The following is a 10,589-nucleotide window of genomic DNA, read 5'->3' as shown; positions in this document are numbered from 1 at the left end:
TTTTACAATTGGAACAAATGGGAATGATGTATAAATATGTGGTTACCGAACGATTGTTGCTGACTTGAGCTCTGATTTGTAAAAGTGCATCGTATTAGGGATACAATATGCTAAAAATGATAAAATGAGGAGAATGAGGGTAACAGGATTTATGGATAAATGGAAAAATGGGGGAGGGGAATGGTACTAAATGCGCATGTGGAAGGTGATGTAGTGAAATGACCATATGTCGGGATAGGATAAGTTGGAAATGACATGGCGGTGATAGGGTGAGGTGGCGGTGATGGAGTAGTGACAAGGTGGTGACAACATGTAATACACACTCGCTTGCTATAGCACTACGGGGGCACTCACTGGTATAGAGAAATCCCGTCGGGGTACTCCTGTAATGGATATCGACTGTTTATATGCAGACAACCCCGATTGTTGATAGAGGCTTATGGGGGCACCCAGTGGCATAAACAAGGTGCATGCTATGTCATCGGGTTTGCACCATTGGATGGGCCCGACAACCCGACTTCACTCTGCCCAACAGGTCATCTAACCTTTATTTGCATCCATTTTTAACACACTCAGGCTCACCATATTACACATTAACATTGCACTTTGGAGTTAATCAACAACTAGTCCACCATTAACGTTTAATCAAGATCATAAGGCTAAAAGTTGAATTTGATTTTGTTCTTTTTTTTTTCTCTTTTTTTTTTAAATACGCATAAATATCTTTTTTCATTTTCAATATATAAGGAAAATGAAACGAGCTACGACATATGGTACACAAGATTGTTGGCTAGCTTGATGGTGCTTTGATTATCACACTTGATAATGGTTTTCTTAGCCTGTACTTCTCCCACATCTTCAAGAATCCATCTCAGCCAAATTGCTTCACACGTAGCACTGCACAAATCTTTATACTTGGCTTTAATGGATGACAAAGAAACAATTGGTTGTTTCTTACTACTCCAAGCCACAATCCTAGATCCAAGACTGAATGCATAATCTGAATTTGATTTTTGTCATCGGGATTTCTTGCCCAATCTGAATTATAATAACCTACTAGCTCAACAATGGAAGCATCAATATATTTAATACCAAAGTTCATTGTTCCTTTCAGATACTAAATAACTCACTTCACTACTCCCCAATGGATTTCAAGAGGTTTGGCCATGAACTGACTTAGGATGCTAATTGAATATGCTACATATTCCATGGTTGTAGTGAGGTAGTTTAAATTTCCCACCAGTTGATGATCAAATGACAATCCACCTCTCTTATCCTATCATTACTACAGAGTTTGGCATTTTGTTCTAAGTGTATTGATACATCCCTACATTGGTCCATTTTGAATCTTTTCAGTAACTCCTTGGTATACTTACTTTGTGTAACCAATGTTTGTCCACCTCATGTCCATATCTTAAGACCTAAGCAATAGTGCAATTCACCAAGGTCTTTTATTTAAAACTTCGGTGACATTTTACCTTTAACTTAATCAATTAACTTAGAGGCATTACTTGTTATAATAAGATCATCGACATATAGAGAAATCATAATAACATGCCCCTTTGATCCATCTTGATATACAAACTTGGGTAACTTTTGTTTTCCATAAAACCTTTCTGAAGAAAGAAAGAATCAATATTCACATACCATGATCTTGGTGCTTGTTTCAATCCATATAAATATTTCTTTAACTTTCCAACAAGGTGCTCTTGACCCTGTTTAATAAACCTTTCTGGATCAAAAAGATATGATTCTTCTTTTAGTTCTCCATTCCAAAGGCAGACTTAATATCTAGATTATGTAATTTGCATTTGTGATTCGTAGCTAAAGCAATCATCAATCTGATTGTATTTAACTTAGATATAAGTGAAAAAGTTTCCTCATTGTCAATTACATCTTCTGTGAGTAGCCTTTTACAACTAACATGCCCTTATATTTATCTATACTTCCATCAAATTTAAATTTAGTTTTGAACAACAATCATTTGGATCCTATGGGTACCTTATTTTCAGGAAATTATGTCAGTTCCCAAGTATCATTCTTCATTATAGACTCATATTCTTCCTTTATTTCATCTCTCCGCCTTTTATGTTCATTAGCTTCTTTGAAATTTGAAGGTTCTATGGCATTCATAACTTTGGTCATTAAAGCATAATTTGCAAATCTTACTGGTGTTTTAGTTTGACAAGATGACCTTCTTGGTAATTCGTTGCTTCCATCTCTTCTCCTTCCTTGCGGTGAATCATCTCTTCCTCTTGGTGTGTTGTGGCTATTAGAGGTGTCCATGTCACTGGATTCTTCCTGCTCTTTTTGTCCCCACTCATCATCTACTTCCTCTGTGATATCATCATACTCATAAGGGATATGCCATGCATTATACTTGTCATTCTTATGGCGTTCATCTACAATCTCATGAAATAATACATCTTTGCTTGCAAATTTTTATGAGTGCAGGGATCAAACAACGTATAAGCTTTATGATCAAAATAGTAACTTATGAAAGTACACTTGATGGCTTTTGCATCAAGTTTCTTCTTGTCTTCTTTCAGAACATGAGAGAATTTTTTTGCTACTGAAGATTCTTAGATGGCTTACTATTGGTTAATAACCATAAATTGCTTCAAGAGGAGTCTTATGATCTAAAATTTTAGTTGGACTTTAATTTTTCAAGTAAGCAACAATATTAACAACTTCTACCCAAAAAGAATTGGTAATATTCTTACCTTTTAACATTCTACCAAAGTTATGTTCTTCCCTTAAACTACTCCATTTTGTTGTGGAATATATGGTAATTGTTATTGTTGTAAAATTCCATGGGATTTGCAATATTCGATGAATACATTTGAAATATATTCTCCCCCTTGATCTGATCGGAGGATTTCGATGTATTTTCTAGATTTCTTTTCAACCATAGTTTTGAACTCTTTAAAATATTCAAATACATCTCTCTTCTTTCTCAAGAAGTATACCCATGTATATTTCATACTCTCATCAATAAACATCCAGAAGTAATATGTTCCACCTAATGATCCAATTTGTATAGGACCATATACATTGTATGCACAAGTTCTAGAACAACCCTTTTCCTTTTGCCTATTTGAGTAGGCAACTCTTCCCTAATGCACACCTTTCACATGCAGAATATTCATTCTTAAGTATTGGAAGCCCTTCTACCATTCCTTGTTTTTGCAGTAGTAATAAATGATGAAAATTAATGTGGCCATACCTTTGATGCTAAATAGATTTTGTTGTCATTGTCATTGATGCCAATGCTTGATGAATTTTAATTGTCGCATTGAGCTTATACGAACCTCCAATTCTAACTCATGTTGTAATGACCTTGAAGTGATCCTACATTTCTTTCACCACAGAATGTGAATTTACAATTTCAACCCTCAATCCATGGTCAGTTATAATGGAGACTAAAATTAGATTCTCCTTAATACCAAACACATACATCACATTATATATTAGTTTAACACAACCATTATGAAATGTAATTGGTACATCACCATACCCTTTGATTTCATGTGCATGATCATCTCCAAGATATATATTCATACCATTTTTAGTTTCATGAAAGTTCTCAAACCAGTGTTTGTTACAGGACATATGAATAGAGGCTCTGGAATCAACAAACCAAGTATTTGGATCATATATTTCAGAAATTTAGTGCAACACCTGTAACAAATAGTCTAAGTTTTTTGCCACCGACATTCATCATTTCTCCTCTATAAACATAATTACGAGTGTGCCTTCTATTTCTATGTTTGGACTCACTATGTTTCCTTTTCATGCAATCTCTAGAGTAGTGTCTAAACTTGCCACAATAATGACATTTAAGATCAACCTTCGAGATGTCATACTTAATTGTGATTTTCCAAATGGTGACTTACCAAATGTTGGCTTTCCTTGTGGTGACTTTCCTCCTTTATTACCTTCCCAAGGCGTCCTCTTGAAATGTCCTTTCCCTTTCGCCATTAGCATGAAATTATAATTTTGATGCTTAAGAATCCTTAGCCTTTCTTCCTCTTGCATGAGTATACCTGCCAACTCATCAAAGTGGGAGCCTTCTCCCTTGCTACAAGACTTGTGATGAATATTTGATACTCATCTAGCATTCCATTTAAGGTTATAGTGACTAGGTTAGTGCTAGATATTGCTTCTCCTATATCTCTAAGTTGATCTTTAAGGTCCTTAATTCTTGAAATAAAATCATCGATGCTTTCATTTTATTTTATTTTAATAGACAAAAGCTTACTTTTCAAGGGCTGGAGTCGATTTGTATTCTTCATTTCATACAAGTCCTTGAGTGTCGTCTAGGTCTCCTTCGATGTCTTGCAATCTCTAATATATGGTATAATGTTGTATTTTACGGACATTCACAGCAACACCTTAGTCTCTCGCTTCTCCCAATCTTTCCTTATGGCTTCACTTCATCACCACTCGTTATTAACCAGACATTGTATCCCTCCATCAATGCCTCACATTATATCCCTCCATCAATGTCTGCATCTTAAATTTGCAATTCACATAATTAACATTATCCAACTTCATCGCTTCATTTAAACATGATTGTGCTAGAGAATTAGCGATTTCGATACAAAAGGTTGTCCAAATTTCCAACCATTAGCTATTTCAAAGAAGATGCAAATAAATATAATATAACAGCTCAGAAACCAATTTGTGCTTCTTTTTTTTTTAACACTAGGACAATCGGTAACTGGTGAGAATTATCCTGGGCAGGCCCAGGATCAAATCCAACTGGCTGCCACTATAAACCTAGGCTAGGTGCAGCAACCTGCAAGCCACACATAGCAAGAACTTATGCCTCAACAAGAACCGAGACCACATCCAGAACTTATGTGCTTTTAATGACCACATCCAAAATCTTTAATGGTTAAACACAAAAAAGATTAACACACCTCACAACACCGTCTTACACCTTTCAAATCCTCCGCATTAAATCTTAGGTTTTAGTTTACCACCCAAACAAATTCTCAATTTTCAAATAAAGTAATCATTAACCATGAGTCCACGCCTCCGAGTGTCCACTATTCCACTCGAATATGAGGTAATATGAGAAACTTTAAATGCTTTAAGCTCATAAGCTTATAAAAGAGAATTAAGCTTATAAAAGAGAATATCCTCCATAATTCTTTTGACCGCACAAAGTATAAAATGTGGATATGCTCCTTTAATTTTCATTGCAGACCAACGTTTACCTCAAATGAAGAGACGCTTTGATCCCCGCGGTATCCGAGTCAAAGGCCTAAAAGCACGCTGTCAGTTCTTCCAGCATTCGGATAAAATTAACAAAATTGCTTAAAAAAATATGCAACTTAGCAATCGCTGTTACCGTTTAATAATCACAATCAATTTTTTTTACACGAATTATCAAAATAAAATTGTCAGAAGAAATTTCGGCGTAAATCACATTCAGAAAATAAAATTATATAATAAAATATTATAATTTATAATATTATTAATGGAAATTTAAATCTGAATCAAAAATATCAATATCTCACTTAACTATTGAAAATAATTCCCATAAACAATAATTGATTGAAATAATTGTAATAGTTTTTATTAATACACAAATTTTCATAATTTCAAACATGTATTTGACAAGAATCTTCATAATTTGAATATATACATAATGTTTTTACAAAATAAATATTAACTCATCCTAACAAAACTTGCATAAAAATGCATTGCATTTTGAATAATTCATTGAAAACACTTCCTAAAAATCTTGTAATAAAAATTACATACCGTGTTTTTTAACATTTTAATTTATTTGACTTTTATCACAATTTTTAATTAAAAAAATTACATTCATAATATTGTATCTTGGTATTTTTCACATTTAATAAATATAAATTAATAAAAAACTAAAATCACTAGTGTTTAGTGTTTAAGTTAATGATGTGGATACATTATGAAAAGCTCCAAGTGAGCAAGATCAAGATCAAGCCACACAACTATTAATGATTAATATAATTTTATTATTATTATTATTATAAAAAATATTTTTATTTTTTAATATATTTTATTTTATTTTTTTAATATATATTTTTATTGAGGATTAAGTTAATTAATATTTTTTCAACTTAATAAAAAATTTCAAAATAATAAAAATTTTGAAAAGAAAAATAAATCAATATCAAACTTTATCTTACCATAAAATATATAAATTTATGAGAAAAATTAAACTTCCTTGTATGATTTTTATTAAAACATTTTTATACCTAATTTTTTTTTTTTTATATTATGATATATAGTTACACATTTTTATACCTAAAAAATTCTTATATTATGATATATAGTTACATTATTATATTTCAAGTAAGGTTTTATAAAAATATAAGCTTTTTATTTAATTATTATAAATATTATTTAAAAAGAAATGTACCCACTCATGGGGTCATTGAATGACATCTATGTGCAAAAATAACGGTCTAATGGCAACCTTTACTTGACATTGTTTGATATAATGGATGGGTAAGGCATCAAAGAAAGTTGAGAATGGATTATTAAAAGGTAGTGGTGTAGACTGGAAATGCAAAGTAGGTTGCCTCGATATTATGCCTCTTTCATGGCACTTAGTGGGAACAATATGGGTGATGGATATGCTCGAGTTTGAAGATATACTAGTATCTCACTTGGATTTTGGATAATTGGTTTTGTGAGAGTTTACTTGGTGAATGGGTTGGCTCAAACAACATAATATTATTTGTTTACTTCCATACAAAAATTTTCCTCTTTGCGCTTGATTTTCCTTTGGAGAGAGAATATGGGACTAGAAACTCTGAGTGCAACTGGACTCGCATGTTTATGTCTTTATGGCTTTGCAATTCTACAAAGCTTGTAGACTGTGAGGTTAGATTAGGGAAATACATAGGAGTGGCTTTGTTTCAACGCATTGACAAGCAAGTTCAATATCCACCCTCTTCATCTTTTCATGCAGTTTTCTTCTTTATATTTTCATTTAATCGTAAAGGTCTCTGTGTAGTTTATTGGGTCTAGGAATTTAGTCCTTGCAATTGTCTCTATTTTCTTGATCTATGCTCTGTATTTCCCTACTATGTCAAGACTTTCTTTGTTTATCCTCCTTTTTTCCTTGGTTTGTATGGATGGGCTTTGTTTGCTTTGATTTAGTGAAAAATGTCATTCTATTTGTGATAGTCTCTCCTCTCTAAAGTTGGTCAACACCTTTGTTCTTGTCCCTCCATGTATAGTCATTACAAATCCCCTTATCCCTAGTATCTTGATCCCTGCCCTCAGTCAGCTAGCCCCATCCTTTTGCCTACTACGAATTTTTTTGCCCTTGGTTTTCCCCATAGTTTCTTTGCTACCCCCTACCATATCCAGGCTAGCGTGCCTTACTACCCATAGGTGATCCAGGTGGATATTTGTGGACACCCTCCTATTCCACTTGGACCCCCACCATTGTTTCTTTTAGTTTTTCAGTTTCCTTAATTGTAGCACAATTTACTATTTTTGGCAGTTTTTCGGGTCCTGAACTTCTGGAGCTGTTTTGAGGCTCTAAACGACGTTTTTTTGGGAAAAACACGGTAGGTGAATATAAGTTTTCATCTTGGTATTCGCTGTCAGCAGTTGTTATCCTCTGATAGATCTTTCTAACGAGGTACCGTGTGCGTCAAACGGAGATCATATGCCAAAGTTGAAGTTGATGTACAAACTTACCCCAACGAGGCCCATAGTTTGGCATTTCATCTCCTAGGGTTGGGTTTTTGGATGTTTAGGGTTTTCCATTGTTTATCAATAATAAACAGGCCTTTAAGCTTCATTGTAACATAGTTCAGAGGCATGTAGCCACCACATCTCTTCTCAGAGATAAGCTACCATCGCCTGAGCTAGTCTTATTTCCATTCTATTTGTAAGCATATTTCAGTATTTGATATTAATGAAATGAAGTGTTATTTCTACTGCATCTCTGTATTTATGGTTATATCTGTAATTTGTTGTGTTCTTGTTTAAATTTGGATCAGTGGTATCAAAGTGGTCTTCTCTTTCTCTATTTTTCTTTGCATGTCCCCAACGAGGTCGGGGTATAAGGAGTTAGGGCTCGATCTGGTTGAACCTTTGCAAGATCAGCCTCGCAAACCCCGACGGTCGCCCATGGGGGAAGAAAAGAAAGATGAGGGAGCAGGAGATCCTATCAAAATATTGCTTGAGGAGGCCCTCAAGAAACAAAGGAATGTGATGATGGATAACTTTGATCAGATCCTTCAACGGTTGCCCACCGGCGGCGCATCCACATCCAACAGCCACTCTGGAGGCACCACTCCTTTTAAGGTACAAGTAAACTTTGACATTCCCATATTTGAGGGCCAAATAGATGCATACGTCATAGATAAATGGTTAAATCTGCTAGAAGGACATTTTTCTGTTCATATTTTTCCAACCGAGAAAAGATTACTTTTTCTCTTCTCAAAGCCGCCCCCCACGTTAAGGATTGGTGGGAAACCTATTGTGATCAGAAGGATGAAAGTGTGCCCTCACTGTTGTCAGCGGCACCCACTTGGAATTCATTCTGGGATGCCATCAAGGAGCAATACTACCCTGTCGAGAGCTATGAGGATAAATACATAAAGTGGACCACGTTGTGACAGGGAAGGGATCAAGACGTGCCGAAGTTTACCAATGTTTTTCATACCCTTCGCACGAAGTTGCGTATCAAGGATTATGAGAAACATTTGGTACTTAAGTAATGCGGCTACCTACACAGCTACATCTAGGATGATATGTAGTTCCAGGACATCTCCTCGCTCAGCATGGCATATTGATACAATGTCAAGATAGAGCAGAAGCTTAAACAGAAAAAGCGAGACTTTGGATTTGTGAATCTAAAGCAAGGGAAAGGTTCCCCCAAACCGCAGAACAAAGGACAAAGCCAAGACGAGGCGGCCTAGGACAACTCGCCAAAGCCGCAAGCAAATAACAACACAAGTGAGTGAATTCCATAAGAGCTCCACTCACAACACAAGTGAGTGTCAGGCCAAGCAATCACTAGTGGTCAAGCTGAAGGCTTCTAAATCAAATGCATGTTCCGACCCTGAGTCAAAACCTGAAAAAGGGAAGCAGATTATCGATGTGGAGCCCAACGCCACTGTTGCCACCAAGAAGATCCAAAAGGAGGAACCTGAAGATCCAGAGGAGGGGGAGCACCTCTTTCACTCCCAGATGTGGTTAAAGGGTTCCCTGCTACAGTTCATTGTCAACAGCAGGAGCCAAAAGAACCTCATTTCAGCAGACGCCTTGAAGTGGCTGGGCTTATAGACCATAGCACACCCACAACCATACACCATCAGGTGGCTTCACCAAGGACAGGATCTTCGCGTCAGCCAGTAGTGTCGCCTTCCATACATCACCAAGCCCTTCACGGATGAGGTATTATGTGACGTTCCTCCTCTTGATGTTTGTGATGTATTATTCAGCCAACCATACTTGTGGAAGCGACATGCTGTGTATGAGTCAAGGCCTCGCGCTGTTACTGTTACCTTGGGAAATAAATTATACAAGATACTAGAGGTAGCACCGCCTACCGCCATCTCTTTGGTTACTGCAAAACAATGTAGTAAGTTCATTTCAAAAACCGAGAAATTTGTTTTCCTGATGATACACCCTCAATGAAAGAAGAAGACGATGCCCATGACCTCCAAACAGGGCCCCTCCACATGATAACAACAGGTTCACAAGGTCGTGGAGGAGTACGAGGACATCTTCACCTCCCCTGCAGGGGTGCCTCTGCAATGTCAGGTAAAACACTCCATCAATCTGATCCTAGGTGTGTTGTTTCCCAATGGACCCATCTATCGGCACTTTGTTTTGGAGAATGACAAAATCAAGAGGCAGACTGAGGAGCTACTGCAGAAATGTCACATATGGTCGAGTTTATTGCCATATGGGAGCTCGATCATGTTGGTACAGAAGAAGGATGGGACTTGGAGACCCTGTATTGACTATCGAGGGCTGAACAAGATCATTGTCAAGAATAGGTACCCGATCCCATGGATTTATGATCTTCTGGACCAACTCAAGGGGTGAAAATATTTTAGCAAGATCGACTTGAAGTCTAGATATGACCAAGTACCGTTCGAACCCTCTGATGTGTGGAAGACTACCTTCAAAGCCAAGGAGGGCCTTTTCGAGTGCCTGGTTATGCCTTTCACGTTGACGAATGATCCTACAACCTTCATGAGGATGATGGATGACATCTTTTGGCCATTCACCAACTCATTTGTAGTGGTATACTTGGATGGCATCTTGATCTTCAACTAGAGTTGGGAAGAGCACCTCCACCACATCCGACAAGTTCTCCAAACACTACAGCAACACAAGTTGTGTGCCAATTTGGAGAAATGCACTTTTGGCATGACGCAGGTTCAGTATCTAGGATACATTATTGATGAACGGGGGGTATATGTGGATCCAACCAAGATCCAAGTCATTTGGGATTCGTGTTGAGTCCCAAACCTGCATCTACCCTATATACCTTTTCAACCTTCTTTTCCATCTATTTGATCCACCAAGCTCTCAAATCATTGCATATTAGTCTAAAA

The sequence above is a fragment of the Pinus tabuliformis genome, chromosome 6 (genome assembly GCF_031772625.1).
Source record: "Pinus tabuliformis cultivar Carrire ecotype Pingquan chromosome 6, CPIR1, whole genome shotgun sequence".
NCBI lineage: Eukaryota > Viridiplantae > Streptophyta > Pinopsida > Pinales > Pinaceae > Pinus > Pinus tabuliformis.
The sequence above is the reverse complement of the archived record's forward strand: the minus strand, read 5'-3'. Positions refer to the sequence as shown.